Raw genomic sequence first — 17698 nt, 5'->3', positions numbered from 1 at the left:
CTTTATGTCAGTTTGGGGCTTCTTAACTCTCTAAGCAGGCTTTCTAATGTATCACACCTGTTTGTCCTTTGTCTTAGTTGGTCAAAGAGCCTGTTTAGTAAACAGAAAATTTTGAATTTGAATGCCAGCAGTCCTCTTCCTTCTTTATCTCATTTTAGGGCTGTTTAACTCTCTAAGCAGGCTTTCTAATGTATCACACCTGTTTTTCCTTTGGCTTAGTTTGTCAAAGAGCCTATTTAGTAAATGGAAAATCTTGATTTTGAATGTCAGCAGTGCTTTCTATTCTTCATCTCATTTTGTGGGTTTTTACCCCAAAAAGAGGACTTTTACTCTTGTTTGTCATCAAATATTAATTTCCCACAGCCCTAATATAGTGCAATTGAGAAAAAAATTCTCTGCTGTTGAAACACTTTAAAAGGAATTAGAGGATATAATTTTCTTTACAGAATATAGGATGGCATCAACCTTTACAAATTAAAACAAGTGGATTTACAGATCTGACTCTGCAAAGTTTGATAGCAGCACAGGCGTATTGTAAACTTTCATGCTTGAAGTGTCCACCGCTTGGGTTAAAAATGAAAACCAAACCATTCAACACGAAAGAAGAAGCAGATTAATCCGACGAGGATGGGATTCGAACCCATGCATGCAGAGCACAATGGATTAGCAGTCCATCGCCTTAACCACTCGGCCACCTCGTCTACATAGCACCTCTGCGTTTAGGTGGGAAGATGTTGAGAGGGTTTTTACCAGTCAGTGTTTTTTCACTGAAGATTGTATGTTGGCTTTTGTCAGAGTTGCCTTATCTCGTCAACTACAGTGCCTGTTGTTTGAAGTTAGCTTGGGGAAAACTCTATCAGAAATGAACCAGTGCTGAGGTTTTTAATATCAATTAGTCATAATTTTTCCTCCTTTTGGTTTTGCCATGGCATTTCTTCAGTCTGTCTATTCTGTGTCATAACTTGGAAGCAAAACAAGTCCCAAATTTCAGCTGTGCTAAAAGATGGCTCACTCAATTGCAAAACTTCAAAGCCTTTGTCCTCGATACAGCTTCTGTAAATTTGTCAGTCTTTTAAATGAATGCTCTTCAAAATTTACTTGGCTTCTTAAGTGTTATGACTGAGATTGAAATCTTATTCCATGTTTCTGCTCTACGTGGAATGGAACTCAAGCTCAATATTGTTTTGCTGCGCTAACCAGTTGAATGTTCGTTTGGTGCTTCAATCTTCCTTGGATTTCAAATGCATGCCATCTTCAGGTGCTGTGGCTTAGTTGGTTAAAGCGCCTGTCTAGTAAACAGGAGATCCTGAGTTTGAATCTCAGCAGTGCCTTGTTTTCATCTCCTCACAAAGAAGCTTCCTATCTTAAAAATAGGTGTTTCACTTGTGACTGATAGTGCAATTGTGAGATTAAAAATCTCTTCTATCTATGAGATATAAAGGAAGAAAGATGGCTTCAAGCATGACAATGTAAAACCGGTTGCTTTTGTTTTGAAATGCCTCCTTTCTATGCATCTCTAATCCGTTTATCCAATGTCGATCACCTTTATGTCCTTTGGCTTAGTTGGTCAAAGAGCCTGTTTAGTAAACAGAAAATCTTGAATTTGAATGCCAGCAGTGCTATTCTTTCTTTATGTCAGTTTGGGGCTTCTTAACTCTCTATGCAGGCTTTCTAATGTATCACACCTGTTTGTACTTTGTCTTAGTTGGTCAAAGAGCCTGTTTAGTAAACAGAAAATCTTGAATTTGAATGCCAGCAGTGCTATTCTTTCTTTATGTCAGTTTGGGGCTTCTTAACTCTCTAAGCAGGCTTTCTAATGTATCACACCTGTTTGTCCTTTGTCTTAGTTGGTCAAAGAGCCTGTTTAGTAAACAGAAAATTTTGAATTTGAATGCCAGCAGTCCTCTTCCTTCTTTATCTCATTTTAGGGCTGTTTAACTCTCTAAGCAGGCTTTCTAATGTATCACACCTGTTTTTCCTTTGGCTTAGTTTGTCAAAGAGCCTATTTAGTAAATGGAAAATCTTGATTTTGAATGTCAGCAGTGCTTTCTATTCTTCATCTCATTTTGTGGGTTTTTACCCCAAAAAGAGGACTTTTACTCTTGTTTGTCATCAAATATTAATTTCCCACAGCCCTAATATAGTGCAATTGAGAAAAAAAATTCTCTGCTGTTGAAACACTTTAAAAGGAATTAGAGGATATAATTTTCTTTACAGAATATAGGATGGCATCAACCTTTACAAATTAAAACAAGTGGATTTACAGATCTGACTCTGCAAAGTTTGATAGCAGCACAGGCGTATTGTAAACTTTCATGCTTGAAGTGTCCACCGCTTGGGTTAAAAATGAAAACCAAACCATTCAACACGAAAGAAGAAGCAGATTAATCCGACGAGGATGGGATTCGAACCCATGCATGCAGAGCACAATGGACTAGCAGTCCATCGCCTTAACCACTCGGCCACCTCGTCTACATAGCACCTCTGCGTTTAGGTGGGAAGATGTTGAGAGGGTTTTTACCAGTCAGTGTTTTTTCACTGAAGATTGTATGTTGGCTTTTGTCAGAGTTGCCTTATCTCGTCAACTACAGTGCCTGTTGTTTGAAGTTAGCTTGGGGAAAACTCTATCAGAAATGAACCAGTGCTGAGGTTTTTAATATCAATTAGTCATAATTTTTCCTCCTTTTGGTTTTGCCATGGCATTTCTTCAGTCTGTCTATTCTGTGTCATAACTTGGAAGCAAAACAAGTCCCAAATTTCAGCTGTGCTAAAAGATGGCTCACTCAATTGCAAAACTTCAAAGCCTTTGTCCTCGATACAGCTTCTGTAAATTTGTCAGTCTTTTAAATGAATGCTCTTCAAAATTTACTTGGCTTCTTAAGTGTTATGACTGAGATTGAAATCTTATTCCATGTTTCTGCTCTACGTGGAATGGAACTCAAGCTCAATATTGTTTTGCTGCGCTAACCAGTTGAATGTTCGAGTGGTGCTTCCATCTTCCTTGAATTTCAAATGCATGCCATCTTCTGGTGCTGTGGCTTAGTTGGTTAAAGCGCCTGTCTAGTAAACAGGAGATCCTGAGTTTGAATCTCAGCAGTGCCTTGTTTTCATCTCCTCACAAAGAAGCTTCCTATCTTAAAAATAGGTGTTTCACTTGCGACAGATAGTGCAATTGTGAGATTAAAAATCTCTTCTATCTATGAGATATAAAGGAAGAAACATGGCTTCAAGCATGACAATGTAAAACCAGTTGCTTTTGTTTTGAAATGCCTCCTTTCTATGCATCTCTAATCCGTTTATCCAATGTCTCTCACCTTTATGTCCTTTGGCTTAGTTGGTCAAAGAGCCTGTTTAGTAAACAGAAAATCTTGAATTTGAATGCCAGCAGTGCTATTCTTTCTTTATGTCAGTTTGGGGCTTCTTAACTCTCTAAGCAGGCTTTCCAATGTATCACACCTGTTTGTCCTTTGTCTTAGTTGGTCAAAGAGCCTGTTTAGTAAACAGAAAATCTTGAATTTGAATGCCAGCAGTGCTATTCTTTCTTTATGTCAGTTTGGGGCTTCTTAACTCTCTATGCAGGCTTTCTAATGTATCACACCTGATTGTGCTTTGTCTTAGTTGGTCAAAGAGCCTGTTTAGTAAACAGAAAATCTTGAATTTGAATGCCAGCAGTGCTATTCTTTCTTTATGTCAGTTTGGGGCTTCTTAACTCTCTAAGCAGGCTTTCTAATGTATCACACCTGTTTGTCCTTTGTCTTAGTTGGTCAAAGAGCCTGTTTAGTAAACAGAAAATTTTGAATTTGAATGCCAGCAGTCCTTTTCCTTCTTTATCTCATTTTAGGGCTGTTTAACTCTCTAAGCAGGCTTTCTAATGTATCACACCTGTTTGTCCTTTGGCTTAGTTGGTCAAAGAGCCTATTTAGTAAACAGAAAATCTTGAATTTGAATGCCAGCAGTCCTCTTCCTTCTTTATCTCAGTTTAGGGCTGTTTAACTCTCTAAGCAGGCTTTCTAATGTATCACACCTGTTTGTCCTTTGGCTTAGTTGGTCAAAGAGCCTATTTAGTAAATGGAAAATCTTGATTTTGAATGTCAGCAGTGCTTTCTAGTCTTCATCTCATTTTGTGGGTTTTTACCCCAAAAAGAGGACTTTTACTCTTGTTTGTCATCAAATATTAATTTCCCACAGCCCTAATATAGTGCAATTGAGAAAAAAAATTCTCTGCTGTTGAAACACTTTAAAAGGAATTAGAGGATATAATTTTCTTTACAGAATATAGGATGGCATCAAGCTTTACAAATTAAAACAAGTGGATTTACAGATCTGACTCTGCAAAGTTTGATAGCAGCACAGGCGTATTGTAAACTTTCATGCTTGAAGTGTCCACCGCGTGGGTTAAAAATGAAAACCAAACCATTCAACATGAAAGAAGAAGCAGATTAATCCGACGAGGATGGGATTCGAACCCATGCATGCAGAGCACAATGGATTAGCAGTCCATCGCCTTAACCACTCGGCCACCTCGTCTACATAGCACCTGTGAGTTTAGGTGGGAAGATGTTGAGAGGGTTTTTACCAGTCAGTGTTTTTTCACTGAAGATTGTATGTTGGCTTTTGTCAGAGTTGCCTTATCTCGTCAACTACAGTGCCTGTTGTTTGAAGTTAGCTTGGGGAAAACTCTATCAGAAATGAACCAGTGCTGAGGTTTTTAATATCAATTAGTCATAATTTTTCCTCCTTTTGGTTTTGCCATGGCATTTCTTCAGTCTGTCTATTCTGTGTCATAACTTGGAAGCAAAACAAGTCCCAAATTTCAGCTGTGCTAAAAGATGGCTCATTCAATTGCAAAACTTCAAAGCCTTTGTCCTCGATACAGCTTCTGTAAATTTGTCAGTCTTTTAAATGAATGCTCTTCAAAATTTACTTGGCTTCTTAAGTGTTATGACTGAGATTGAAATCTTATTCCATGTTTCTGCTCTACGTGGAATGGAACTCAAGCTCAATATTGTTTTGCTGCGCTAACCAGTTGAATGTTCGATTGGTGCTTCAATCTTCCTTGGATTTCAAATGCATGCCATCTTCAGGTGCTGTGGCTTAGTTCTTAGGATCTCTAGTAAACAGGAGATCCTGAGTTTGAATCTCAGCAGTGCCTTGTTTTCATCTCCTCACAAAGAAGCTTCCTATCTTAAAAATAGGTGTTTCACTTGCGACTGATAGTGCAATTGTGAGATTAAAAATCTCTTCTATCTATGAGATATAAAGGAAGAAAGATGGCTTCAAGCATGACAATGTAAAACCTGTTGCTTTTGTTTTGAAATGCCTCCTTTCTATGCATCTCTAATCCGTTTATCCAATGTCTCTCACCTTTATGTCCTTTGGCTTAGTTGGTCAAAGAGCCTGTTTAGTAAACAGAAAATCTTGAATTTGAATGCCAGCAGTGCTATTCTTTCTTTATGTCAGTTTGGGGCTTCTTAACTCTCTATGCAGGCTTTCTAATGTATCACACCTGTTTGTACTTTGTCTTAGTTGGTCAAAGAGCCTGTTTAGTAAACAGAAAATCTTGAATTTGAATGCCAGCAGTGCTATTCTTTCTTTATGTCAGTTTGGGGCTTCTTAACTCTCTAAGCAGGCTTTCTAATGTATCACACCTGTTTGTCCTTTGTCTTAGTTGGTCAAAGAGCCTGTTTAGTAAACAGAAAATTTTGAATTTGAATGCCAGCAGTCCTCTTCCTTCTTTATCTCATTTTAGGGCTGTTTAACTCTCTAAGCAGGCTTTCTAATGTATCACACCTGTTTGTCCTTTGGCTTAGTTTGTCAAAGAGCCTATTTAGTAAATGGAAAATCTTGATTTTGAATGTCAGCAGTGCTTTCTATTCTTCATCTCATTTTGTGGGTTTTTACCCCAAAAAGAGGACTTTTACTCTTGTTTGTCATCAAATATTAATTTCCCACAGCCCTAATATAGTGCAATTGAGAAAAAAAATTCTCTGCTGTTGAAACACTTTAAAAGGAATTAGAGGATATAATTTTCTTTACAGAATATAGGATGGCATCAACCTTTACAAATTAAAACAAGTGGATTTACAGATCTGACTCTGCAAAGTTTGATAGCAGCACAGGCGTATTGTAAACTTTCATGCTTGAAGTGTCCACCGCTTGGGTTAAAAATGAAAACCAAACCATTCAACACGAAAGAAGAAACAGATTAATCCGACGAGGATGGGATTCGAACCCATGCATGCAGAGCACAATGGATTAGCAGTCCATTGCCTTAACCACTCGGCCACCTCGTCTACATAGCACCTGTGCGTTTAGGTGGGAAGATGTTGAGAGGGTTTTTACCAGTCAGTGTTTTTTCACTGAAGATTGTATGTTGGCTTTTGTCAGAGTTGCCTTATCTCGTCAACTACAGTGCCTGTTGTTTGAAGTTAGCTTGGGGAAAACTCTATCAGAAATGAACCAGTGCTGAGGTTTTTAATATCAATTAGTCATAATTTTTCCTCCTTTTGGTTTTGCCATGGCATTTCTTCAGTCTGTCTATTCTGTGTCATAACTTGGAAGCAAAACAAGTCCCAAATTTCAGCTGTGCTAAAAGATGGCTCATTCAATTGCAAAACTTCAAAGCCTTTGTCCTCGATACAGCTTCTGTAAATTTGTCAGTCTTTTAAATGAATGCTCTTCAAAATTTACTTGGCTTCTTAAGTGTTATGACTGAGATTGAAATCTTATTCCATGTTTCTGCTCTACGTGGAATGGAACTCAAGCTCAATATTGTTTTGCTGCGCTAACCAGTTGAATGTTCGATTGGTGCTTCAATCTTCCTTGGATTTCAAATGCATGCCATCTTCAGGTGCTGTGGCTTAGTTGGTTAAAGCGCCTGTCTAGTAAACAGGAGATCCTGAGTTTGAATCTCAGCAGTGCCTTGTTTTCATCTCCTCACAAACAAGCTTCCTATCTTAAAAATAGGTGTTTCACTTGCGACTGATAGTGCAATTGTGAAATTAAAAATCTCTTCTATCTATGAGATATAAAGCAAGAAAGATGGCTTCAAGCATGACAATGTAAAACCAGTTTCTTTTGTTTTGAAATGCCTCCTTTCTATGCATCTCTAATCCGTTTATCCAATGTCTCTCACCTTTATGTCCTTTGGCTTAGTTGGTCAAAGAGCCTGTTTAGTAAACAGAAAATCTTGAATTTGAATGCCAGCAGTGCTATTCTTTCTTTATGTCAGTTTGGGGCTTCTTAACTCTCTAAGCAGGCTTTCTAATGTATCACACCTGTTTGTCCTTTGTCTTAGTTGGTCAAAGAGCCTGTTTAGTAAACAGAAAATCTTGAATTTGAATGCCAGCAGTCCTCTTCCTTCTTTATCTCAGTTTAGGGCTGTTTAACTCTCTAAGCAGGCTTTCTAATGTATCACACCTGTTTGTCCTTTGTCTTAGTTGGTCAAAGAGCCTATTTAGTAAATGGAAAATCTTGAATTTGAATGCCAGCAGTCCTTTTCCTTCTTTATCTCAGTTTAGGGCTGTTTAACTCTCTAAGCAGGCTTTTTAATGTTTTTCACCTGTTTGTCCTTTGGCTTAGTTGGTCAAAGAGCCTATTTAGTAAAAGGAAAATCTTGATTTTGAATGTCAGCAGTGCTTTCTATTCTTCATCTCATTTTGTGGGTTTTTACCCCAAAAAGAGGACTTTTACTCTTGCTTGTCATCAAATATTAATTTCCCATAGCCCTAATATAATGCAATTGAGAAAAAAAATTCTCTGCTGTTGAAACACTTTAAAAGGAATTAGAGGATATAATTTTCTTTACAGAATATAGGATGGCATCAAGCTTTACAAATTAAAACCAGTGGATTTACATATCTGACTCTGCAAAGTTTGATAGCAGCACAGGAGTATTGTAAACTTTCATGCTTGAAGTGTCCACCGCTTGGGTTAAAAATGAAAACCAAACCATTCAACACGAAAGAAGAAGCAGATTAATCCGACGAGGATGGGATTCGAACCCATGCATGCAGAGCACAATGGATTAGCAGTCCATCGCCTTAACCACTCGGCCACCTCGTCTACATAGCACCTGTGCGTTTAGGTGGGAAAATGTTGAGAGGGTTTTTACCAGTCAGTGTTTTTTCACTGAAGATTGTATGTTGGCTTTTGTCAGATTTGACTTATCTCGTCAACTACAGTGCCTGTTGTTTGAAGTTAGCTTGGGGAAAACTCTATCAGAAATGAACCAGTGCTGAGGTTTTTAATATCAATTAGTCATAATTTTTCCTCCTTTTGGTTTTGCCATGGCATTTCTTCAATCTGTCTATTCTGTGTCATAACTTGGAAGCAAAACAAGTCCCAAATTTCAGCTGTGCTAAAAGATGGCTCATTCAATTGCAAAACTTCAAAGCCTTTGTCCTCGATACAGCTTCTGTAAATTTGTCAGTCTTTTAAATGAATGCTCTTCAAAATTTACTTGGCTTCTTAAGTGTTATGACTGAGATTGAAATCTTATTCCATGTTTCTGCTCTACGTGGAATGGAACTCAAGCTCAATATTGTTTTGCTGCGCTAACCAGTTGAATGTTCGATTGGTGCTTCAATCTTCCTTGGATTTCAAATGCATGCCATTTTCTGGTGCTGTGGCTTAGTTGGTTAAAGCGCCTGTCTAGTAAACAGGAGATCCTGAGTTCGAATCTCAGCAGTGCCTTGTTTTCATCTCCTCACAAAGAAGCTTCCTATCTTAAAAATAGGTGTTTCACTTGCGACTGATAGTGCAATTGTGGGATGAAAAATCTCTTCTATCTAAGAGATATAAAGGAAGAAAGATGGCTTCAAGCATGACAATGTAAAACCAGTTGATTTTGTTTTGAAATGCCTCCTTTCTATGCATCTCTAATCCGTTTATCCAATGTATCTCACCTTTATGTCCTTTGGCTTAGTTGGTCAAAGAGCCTGTTTAGTAAACAGAAAATCTTGAATTTGAATGCCAGCAGTGCTATTCTTTCTTTATGTCAGTTTGGGGCTTCTTAACTCTCTAAGCAGGCTTTCTAATGTATCACACCTGTTTGTCCTTTGTCTTAGTTGGTCAAAGAGCCTGTTTAGTAAACAGAAAATCTTGAATTTGAATGCCAGCAGTCCTCTTCCTTCTTTATCTCAGTTTAGGGCTGTTTAACTCTCTAAGCAGGCTTTCTAATGTATCACACCTGTTTGTCCTTTGTCTTAGTTGGTCAAAGAGCCTATTTAGTAAATGGAAAATCTTGAATTTGAATGCCAGCAGTCCTTTTCCTTCTTTATCTCAGTTTAGGGCTGTTTAACTCTCTAAGCAGGCTTTTTAATGTTTTTCACCTGTTTGTCCTTTGGCTTAGTTGGTCAAAGAGCCTATTTAGTAAAAGGAAAATCTTGATTTTGAATGTCAGCAGTGCTTTCTATTCTTCATCTCATTTTGTGGGTTTTTACCCCAAAAAGAGGACTTTTACTCTTGCTTGTCATCAAATATTAATTTCCCATAGCCCTAATATAATGCAATTGAGAAAAAAAATTCTCTGCTGTTGAAACACTTTAAAAGGAATTAGAGGATATAATTTTCTTTACAGAATATAGGATGGCATCAAGCTTTACAAATTAAAACCAGTGGATTTACATATCTGACTCTGCAAAGTTTGATAGCAGCACAGGAGTATTGTAAACTTTCATGCTTGAAGTGTCCACCGCTTGGGTTAAAAATGAAAACCAAACCATTCAACACGAAAGAAGAAGCAGATTAATCCGACGAGGATGGGATTCGAACCCATGCATGCAGAGCACAATGGATTAGCAGTCCATCGCCTTAACCACTCGGCCACCTCGTCTACATAGCACCTGTGCGTTTAGGTGGGAAAATGTTGAGAGGGTTTTTACCAGTCAGTGTTTTTTCACTGAAGATTGTATGTTGGCTTTTGTCAGATTTGACTTATCTCGTCAACTACAGTGCCTGTTGTTTGAAGTTAGCTTGGGGAAAACTCTATCAGAAATGAACCAGTGCTGAGGTTTTTAATATCAATTAGTCATAATTTTTCCTCCTTTTGGTTTTGCCATGGCATTTCTTCAATCTGTCTATTCTGTGTCATAACTTGGAAGCAAAACAAGTCCCAAATTTCAGCTGTGCTAAAAGATGGCTCATTCAATTGCAAAACTTCAAAGCCTTTGTCCTCGATACAGCTTCTGTAAATTTGTCAGTCTTTTAAATGAATGCTCTTCAAAATTTACTTGGCTTCTTAAGTGTTATGACTGAGATTGAAACCTTATTCCATGTTTCTGCTCTACGTGGAATGGAACTCAAGCTCAATATTGTTTTGCTGCGCTAACCAGTTGAATGTTCGATTGGTGCTTCAATCTTCCTTGGATTTCAAATGCATGCCATTTTCTGGTGCTGTGGCTTAGTTGGTTAAAGCGCCTGTCTAGTAAACAGGAGATCCTGAGTTCGAATCTCAGCAGTGCCTTGTTTTCATCTCCTCACAAAGAAGCTTCCTATCTTAAAAATAGGTGTTTCACTTGCGACTGATAGTGCAAATCTTGAATTTGAATGCCAGCAGTCCTCTTCCTTCTTTATCTCAGTTTAGGGCTGTTTAACTCTCTAAGCAGGCTTTCTAATGTATCACACCTGTTTGTCCTTTGTCTTAGTTTGTCAAAGAGCCTATTTAGTAAATGGAAAATCTTGAATTTGAATGCCAGCAGTCCTTTTCCTTCTTTATCTCAGTTTAGGGCTGTTTAACTCTCTAAGCAGACTTTTTAATGTTTTTCACCTGTTTGTCCTTTGGCTTAGTTGGTCAAAGAGCCTATTTAGTAAAAGGAAAATCTTGATTTTGAATGTCAGCAGTGCTTTCTATTCTTCATCTCATTTTGTGGGTTTTTACCCCAAAAAGAGGACTTTTACTCTTGCTTGTCATCAAATATTAATTTCCCATAGCCCTAATATAATGCAATTGAGAAAAAAAATTCTCTGCTGTTGAAACACTTTAAAAGGAATTAGAGGATATAATTTTCTTTACAGAATATAGGATGGCATCAAGCTTTACAAATTAAAACCAGTGGATTTACAGATCTGACTCTGCAAAGTTTGATAGCAGCACAGGAGTATTGTAAACTTTCATGCTTGAAGTGTCCACCGCTTGGGTTAAAAATGAAAACCAAACAATTCAACACGAAAGAAGAAGCAGATTAATCCGACGAGGATGGGATTCGAACACAATGGATTAGCAGTCCATCTCCTTAACCACTCGGCCACCTCGTCTACATAGCACCTGTGCGTTTAGGTGGGAAAATGTTGAGAGGGTTTTTACCAGTCAGTGTTTTTTCACTGAAGATTGTATGTTGGCTTTTGTCAGATTTGACTTATCTCGTCAACTACAGTGCCTGTTGTTTGAAGTTAGCTTGGGGAAAACTCTATCAGAAATGAACCAGTGCTGAGGTTTTTAATATCAATTAGTCATAATTTTTCCTCCTTTTGGTTTTGCCATGGCATTTCTTCAATCTGTCTATTCTGTGTCATAACTTGGAAGCAAAACAAGTCCCAAATTTCAGCTGTGCTAAAAGATGGCTCATTCAATTGCAAAACTTCAAAGCCTTTGTCCTCGATACAGCTTCTGTAAATTTGTCAGTCTTTTAAATGAATGCTCTTCAAAATTTACTTGGCTTCTTAAGTGTTATGACTGAGATTGAAATCTTATTCCATGTTTCTGCTCTACGTGGAATGGAACTCAAGCTCAATATTGTTTTGCTGCGCTAACCAGTTGAATGTTCGATTGGTGCTTCAATCTTCCTTGGATTTCAAATGCATGCCATTTTCTGGTGCTGTGGCTTAGTTGGTTAAAGCGCCTGTCTAGTAAACAGGAGATCCTGAGTTCGAATCTCAGCAGTGCCTTGTTTTCATCTCCTCACAAAGAAGCTTCCTATCTTAAAAATAGGTGTTTCACTTGCGACTGATAGTGCAATTGTGGGATGAAAAATCTCTTCTATCTAAGAGATATAAAGGAAGAAAGATGGCTTCAAGCATGACAATGTAAAACCAGTTGATTTTGTTTTGAAATGCCTCCTTTCTATGCATCTCTAATCCGTTTATCCAATGTATCTCACCTTTATGTCCTTTGGCTTAGTTGGTCAAAGAGCCTGTTTAGTAAACAGAAAATCTTGAATTTGAATGCCAGCAGTGCTATTCTTTCTTTATGTCAGTTTGGGGCTTCTTAACTCTCTAAGCAGGCTTTCTAATGTATCACACCTGTTTGTCCTTTGTCTTAGTTGGTCAAAGAGCCTGTTTAGTAAACAGAAAATCTTGAATTTGAATGCCAGCAGTCCTCTTCCTTCTTTATCTCAGTTTAGGGCTGTTTAACTCTCTAAGCAGGCTTTCTAATGTATCACACCTGTTTGTCCTTTGTCTTAGTTGGTCAAAGAGCCTATTTAGTAAATGGAAAATCTTGAATTTGAATGCCAGCAGTCCTTTTCCTTCTTTATCTCAGTTTAGGGCTGTTTAACTCTCTAAGCAGGCTTTTTAATGTTTTTCACCTGTTTGTCCTTTGGCTTAGTTGGTCAAAGAGCCTATTTAGTAAAAGGAAAATCTTGATTTTGAATGTCAGCAGTGCTTTCTATTCTTCATCTCATTTTGTGGGTTTTTACCCCAAAAAGAGGACTTTTACTCTTGCTTGTCATCAAATATTAATTTCCCATAGCCCTAATATAATGCAATTGAGAAAAAAAATTCTCTGCTGTTGAAACACTTTAAAAGGAATTAGAGGATATAATTTTCTTTACAGAATATAGGATGGCATCAAGCTTTACAAATTAAAACCAGTGGATTTACATATCTGACTCTGCAAAGTTTGATAGCAGCACAGGAGTATTGTAAACTTTCATGCTTGAAGTGTCCACCGCTTGGGTTAAAAATGAAAACCAAACCATTCAACACGAAAGAAGAAGCAGATTAATCCGACGAGGATGGGATTCGAACCCATGCATGCAGAGCACAATGGATTAGCAGTCCATCGCCTTAACCACTCGGCCACCTCGTCTACATAGCACCTGTGCGTTTAGGTGGGAAAATGTTGAGAGGGTTTTTACCAGTCAGTGTTTTTTCACTGAAGATTGTATGTTGGCTTTTGTCAGATTTGACTTATCTCGTCAACTACAGTGCCTGTTGTTTGAAGTTAGCTTGGGGAAAACTCTATCAGAAATGAACCAGTGCTGAGGTTTTTAATATCAATTAGTCATAATTTTTCCTCCTTTTGGTTTTGCCATGGCATTTCTTCAATCTGTCTATTCTGTGTCATAACTTGGAAGCAAAACAAGTCCCAAATTTCAGCTGTGCTAAAAGATGGCTCATTCAATTGCAAAACTTCAAAGCCTTTGTCCTCGATACAGCTTCTGTAAATTTGTCAGTCTTTTAAATGAATGCTCTTCAAAATTTACTTGGCTTCTTAAGTGTTATGACTGAGATTGAAACCTTATTCCATGTTTCTGCTCTACGTGGAATGGAACTCAAGCTCAATATTGTTTTGCTGCGCTAACCAGTTGAATGTTCGATTGGTGCTTCAATCTTCCTTGGATTTCAAATGCATGCCATTTTCTGGTGCTGTGGCTTAGTTGGTTAAAGCGCCTGTCTAGTAAACAGGAGATCCTGAGTTCGAATCTCAGCAGTGCCTTGTTTTCATCTCCTCACAAAGAAGCTTCCTATCTTAAAAATAGGTGTTTCACTTGCGACTGATAGTGCAAATCTTGAATTTGAATGCCAGCAGTCCTCTTCCTTCTTTATCTCAGTTTAGGGCTGTTTAACTCTCTAAGCAGGCTTTCTAATGTATCACACCTGTTTGTCCTTTGTCTTAGTTTGTCAAAGAGCCTATTTAGTAAATGGAAAATCTTGAATTTGAATGCCAGCAGTCCTTTTCCTTCTTTATCTCAGTTTAGGGCTGTTTAACTCTCTAAGCAGACTTTTTAATGTTTTTCACCTGTTTGTCCTTTGGCTTAGTTGGTCAAAGAGCCTATTTAGTAAAAGGAAAATCTTGATTTTGAATGTCAGCAGTGCTTTCTATTCTTCATCTCATTTTGTGGGTTTTTACCCCAAAAAGAGGACTTTTACTCTTGCTTGTCATCAAATATTAATTTCCCATAGCCCTAATATAATGCAATTGAGAAAAAAAATTCTCTGCTGTTGAAACACTTTAAAAGGAATTAGAGGATATAATTTTCTTTACAGAATATAGGATGGCATCAAGCTTTACAAATTAAAACCAGTGGATTTACAGATCTGACTCTGCAAAGTTTGATAGCAGCACAGGAGTATTGTAAACTTTCATGCTTGAAGTGTCCACCGCTTGGGTTAAAAATGAAAACCAAACAATTCAACACGAAAGAAGAAGCAGATTAATCCGACGAGGATGGGATTCGAACACAATGGATTAGCAGTCCATCTCCTTAACCACTCGGCCACCTCGTCTACATAGCACCTGTGCGTTTAGGTGGGAAGATGTTGAGAGGGTTTTTACCAGTCAGTGTTTTTTCACTGAAGATTGTATGTTGGCTTTTGTCAGATTTGACTTATCTCGTCAACTACAGTGCCTGTTGTTTGAAGTTAGCTTGGGGAAAACTCTATCAGAAATGAACCAGTGCTGAGGTTTTTAATATCAATTAGTCATAATTTTTCCTCCTTTTGGTTTTGCCATGGCATTTCTTCAATCTGTCTATTCTGTGTCATAACTTGGAAGCAAAACAAGTCCCAAATTTCAGCTGTGCTAAAAGATGGCTCATTCAATTGCAAAACTTCAAAGCCTTTGTCCTTGATACAGCTTCTGTAAATTTGTCAGTCTTTTAAATGAATGCTCTTCAAAATTTACTTGGCTTCTTAAGTGTTATGACTGAGATTGAAATCTTATTCCATGTTTCTGCTCTACGTGGAATGGAACTCAAGCTCAATATTGTTTTGCTGCGCTAACCAGTTGAATGTTCGATTGGTGCTTCAATCTTCCTTGGATTTCAAATGCATGCCATCTTCTGGTGCTGTGGCTTAGTTGGTTAAAGCGCCTGTCTAGTAAACAGGAGATCCTGAGTTCGAATCTCAGCAGTGCCTTGTTTTCATCTCCTCACAAAGACTGACAGTGCAATTGTGAGATGAAAAATCTCTTCTATCTTAGAGATATAAAGGAAGAAAGATGGCTTCAAGCATGACAATGTAAAACCAGTTGATTTAGTTTTGAAATGCCTCCTTTCTATGCATCTCTAATCCGTTCATCCAATGTATCTCACCTTTATGTCCTTTGGCTTAGTTGGTCAAAGAGCCTGTTTAGTAAACAGAAAATCTTGAATTTGAATGCCAGCAGTGCTATTCTTTCTTTATGTCAGTTTGGGGCTTCTTAACTCTCTAAGCAGGCTTTCTAATGTATCACACCTGTTTGTCCTTTGTCTTAGTTGGTCAAAGAGCCTGTTTAGTAAACAGAAAATCTTGAATTTGAATGCCAGCAGTCCTCTTCCTTCTTTATCTCAGTTTAGGGCTGTTTAACTCTCTAAGCAGGCTTTCTAATGTATCACACCTGTTTGTCCTTTGTCTTAGTTGGTCAAAGAGCCTATTTAGTAAATGGAAAATCTTGAATTTGAATGCCAGCAGTCCTTTTCCTTCTTTATCTCAGTTTAGGGCTGTTTAACTCTCTAAGCAGGCTTTTTAATGTTTTTCACCTGTTTGTCCTTTGGCTTAGTTGGTCAAAGAGCCTATTTAGTAAAAGGAAAATCTTGATTTTGAATGTCAGCAGTGCTTTCTATTCTTCATCTCATTTTGTGGGTTTTTACCCCAAAAAGAGGACTTTTACTCTTGCTTGTCATCAAATATTAATTTCCCATAGCCCTAATATAATGCAATTGAGAAAAAAAATTCTCTGCTGTTGAAACACTTTAAAAGGAATTAGAGGATATAATTTTCTTTACAGAATATAGGATGGCATCAAGCTTTACAAATTAAAACCAGTGGATTTACAGATCTGACTCTGCAAAGTTTGATAGCAGCACAGGAGTATTGTAAACTTTCATGCTTGAAGTGTCCACCGCTTGGGTTAAAAATGAAAACCAAACCATTCAACACGAAAGAAGAAGCAGATTAATCCGACGAGGATGGGATTCGAACCCATGCATTAGCAGTCCATCGCCTTAACCACTCGGCCACCTCGTCTACATAGCACCTGTGCGTTTAGGTGGGAAAATGTTGAGAGGGTTTTTACCAGTCAGTGTTTTTTCACTGAAGATTGTATGTTGGCTTTTGTCAGATTTGACTTATCTCGTCAACTACAGTGCCTGTTGTTTGAAGTTAGCTTGGGGAAAACTCTATCAGAAATGAACCAGTGCTGAGGTTTTTAATATCAATTAGTCATAATTTTTCCTCCTTTTGGTTTTGCCATGGCATTTCTTCAATCTGTCTATTCTGTGTCATAACTTGGAAGCAAAACAAGTCCCAAATTTCAGCTGTGCTAAAAGATGGCTCATTCAATTGCAAAACTTCAAAGCCTTTGTCCTCGATACAGCTTCTGTAAATTTGTCAGTCTTTTAAATGAATGCTCTTCAAAATTTACTTGGCTTCTTAAGTGTTATGACTGAGATTGAAATCTTATTCCATGTTTCTGCTCTACGTGGAATGGAACTCAAGCTCAATATTGTTTTGCTGCGCTAACCAGTTGAATGTTCGATTGGTGCTTCAATCTTCCTTGGATTTCAAATGCATGCTATTTTCTGGTGCTGTGGCTTAGTTGGTTAAAGCGCCTGTCTAGTAAACAGGAGATCCTGAGTTCGAATCTCAGCAGTGCCTTGTTTTCATCTCCTCACAAAGAAGCTTTCTATCTTAAAAATAGGTGTTTCACTTGCGACTGATAGTGCAATTGTGAGATGAAAAATCTCTTCTATCTAAGAGATATAAAGGAAGAAAGATGGCTTCAAGCATGACAATGTAAAACCAGTTGATTTAGTTTTGAAATGCCTCCTTTCTATGCATCTCTAATCCGTTTATCCAATGTATCTCACCTTTATGTCCTTTGGCTTAGTTGGTCAAAGAGCCTGTTTAGTTAACAGAAAATCTTGAATTTGAATGCCAGCAGTGCTATTCTTTCTTTATGTCAGTTTGAGGCTTCTTAACTCTCTAAGCAGGCTTTCTAATGTATCACACCTGTTTGTCCTTTGTCATAGTTGGTCAAAGAGCATGTTTAGTAAACAGAAAATCTTGAATTTGAATGCCAGCAGTCCTCTTCCTTCTTTATCTCAGTTTAGGGCTGTTTAACTCTCTAAGCAGGCTTTCTAATGTATCACACCTGTTTGTCCTTTGTCTTAGTTGGTCAAAGAGCCTATTTAGTAAATGGAAAATCTTGAATTTGAATGCCAGCAGTCCTTTTCCTTCTTTATCTCAGTTTAGGGCTGTTTAACTCTCTAAGCAGGCTTTTTAATGTTTTTCACCTGTTTGTCCTTTGGCTTAGTTGGTCAAAGAGCCTATTTAGTAAAAGGAAAATCTTGATTTTGAATGTCAGCAGTGCTTTCTATTCTTCATCTCATTTTGTGGGTTTTTACCCCAAAAAGAGGACTTTTACTCTTGCTTGTCATCAAATATTAATTTCCCATAGCCCTAATATAATGCAATTGAGAAAAAAAATTCTCTGCTGTTGAAACACTTCAAAAGGAATTAGAGGATATAATTTTCTTTACAGAATATAGGATGGCAT

General features: G+C 37.7%; 12 non-coding genes across 12 annotated transcripts; 6 read left to right on the top strand and 6 right to left on the bottom strand.

Annotated features, from left to right (window-relative positions):
* Positions 1–619: 619 nt before the first annotated feature.
* On the bottom strand, positions 620–701 carry TRNAS-GCU (transfer RNA serine (anticodon GCU)). Its single transcript has one exon. It is a non-coding gene; the product is annotated as a tRNA-Ser (tRNA).
* Positions 702–4445: 3744 nt separating this feature from the next.
* TRNAS-GCU (transfer RNA serine (anticodon GCU)) lies at positions 4446–4527 on the bottom strand. Its single transcript has one exon. It is a non-coding gene; the product is annotated as a tRNA-Ser (tRNA).
* Positions 4528–6211: 1684 nt separating this feature from the next.
* On the bottom strand, positions 6212–6293 carry TRNAS-GCU (transfer RNA serine (anticodon GCU)). Its single transcript has one exon. It is a non-coding gene; the product is annotated as a tRNA-Ser (tRNA).
* Positions 6294–7982: 1689 nt separating this feature from the next.
* TRNAS-GCU (transfer RNA serine (anticodon GCU)) lies at positions 7983–8064 on the bottom strand. The gene has a single exon. It is a non-coding gene; the product is annotated as a tRNA-Ser (tRNA).
* A 556-nt stretch (positions 8065–8620) lies between these two features.
* On the top strand, positions 8621–8694 carry TRNAT-AGU (transfer RNA threonine (anticodon AGU)). The gene has a single exon. It is a non-coding gene; the product is annotated as a tRNA-Thr (tRNA).
* A 1059-nt stretch (positions 8695–9753) lies between these two features.
* On the bottom strand, positions 9754–9835 carry TRNAS-GCU (transfer RNA serine (anticodon GCU)). The gene has a single exon. It is a non-coding gene; the product is annotated as a tRNA-Ser (tRNA).
* Positions 9836–10391: 556 nt separating this feature from the next.
* TRNAT-AGU (transfer RNA threonine (anticodon AGU)) lies at positions 10392–10465 on the top strand. The gene has a single exon. It is a non-coding gene; the product is annotated as a tRNA-Thr (tRNA).
* Positions 10466–11812: 1347 nt separating this feature from the next.
* On the top strand, positions 11813–11886 carry TRNAT-AGU (transfer RNA threonine (anticodon AGU)). Its single transcript has one exon. It is a non-coding gene; the product is annotated as a tRNA-Thr (tRNA).
* A 1059-nt stretch (positions 11887–12945) lies between these two features.
* TRNAS-GCU (transfer RNA serine (anticodon GCU)) lies at positions 12946–13027 on the bottom strand. The gene has a single exon. It is a non-coding gene; the product is annotated as a tRNA-Ser (tRNA).
* Positions 13028–13583: 556 nt separating this feature from the next.
* On the top strand, positions 13584–13657 carry TRNAT-AGU (transfer RNA threonine (anticodon AGU)). Its single transcript has one exon. It is a non-coding gene; the product is annotated as a tRNA-Thr (tRNA).
* A 1347-nt stretch (positions 13658–15004) lies between these two features.
* On the top strand, positions 15005–15078 carry TRNAT-AGU (transfer RNA threonine (anticodon AGU)). Its single transcript has one exon. It is a non-coding gene; the product is annotated as a tRNA-Thr (tRNA).
* A 1645-nt stretch (positions 15079–16723) lies between these two features.
* Positions 16724–16797, top strand: TRNAT-AGU (transfer RNA threonine (anticodon AGU)). The gene has a single exon. It is a non-coding gene; the product is annotated as a tRNA-Thr (tRNA).
* Positions 16798–17698: the final 901 nt, after the last annotated feature.

The sequence above is a fragment of the Dendrobates tinctorius genome, unplaced genomic scaffold (genome assembly GCF_039654945.1).
Source record: "Dendrobates tinctorius isolate UK_male_01 unplaced genomic scaffold, ASM3965494v1 ptg000204l, whole genome shotgun sequence".
NCBI lineage: Eukaryota > Metazoa > Chordata > Amphibia > Anura > Dendrobatidae > Dendrobates > Dendrobates tinctorius.
Note: the sequence above shows the minus strand (reverse complement) of the source record. Positions and strands in the feature narration are given on the sequence as shown.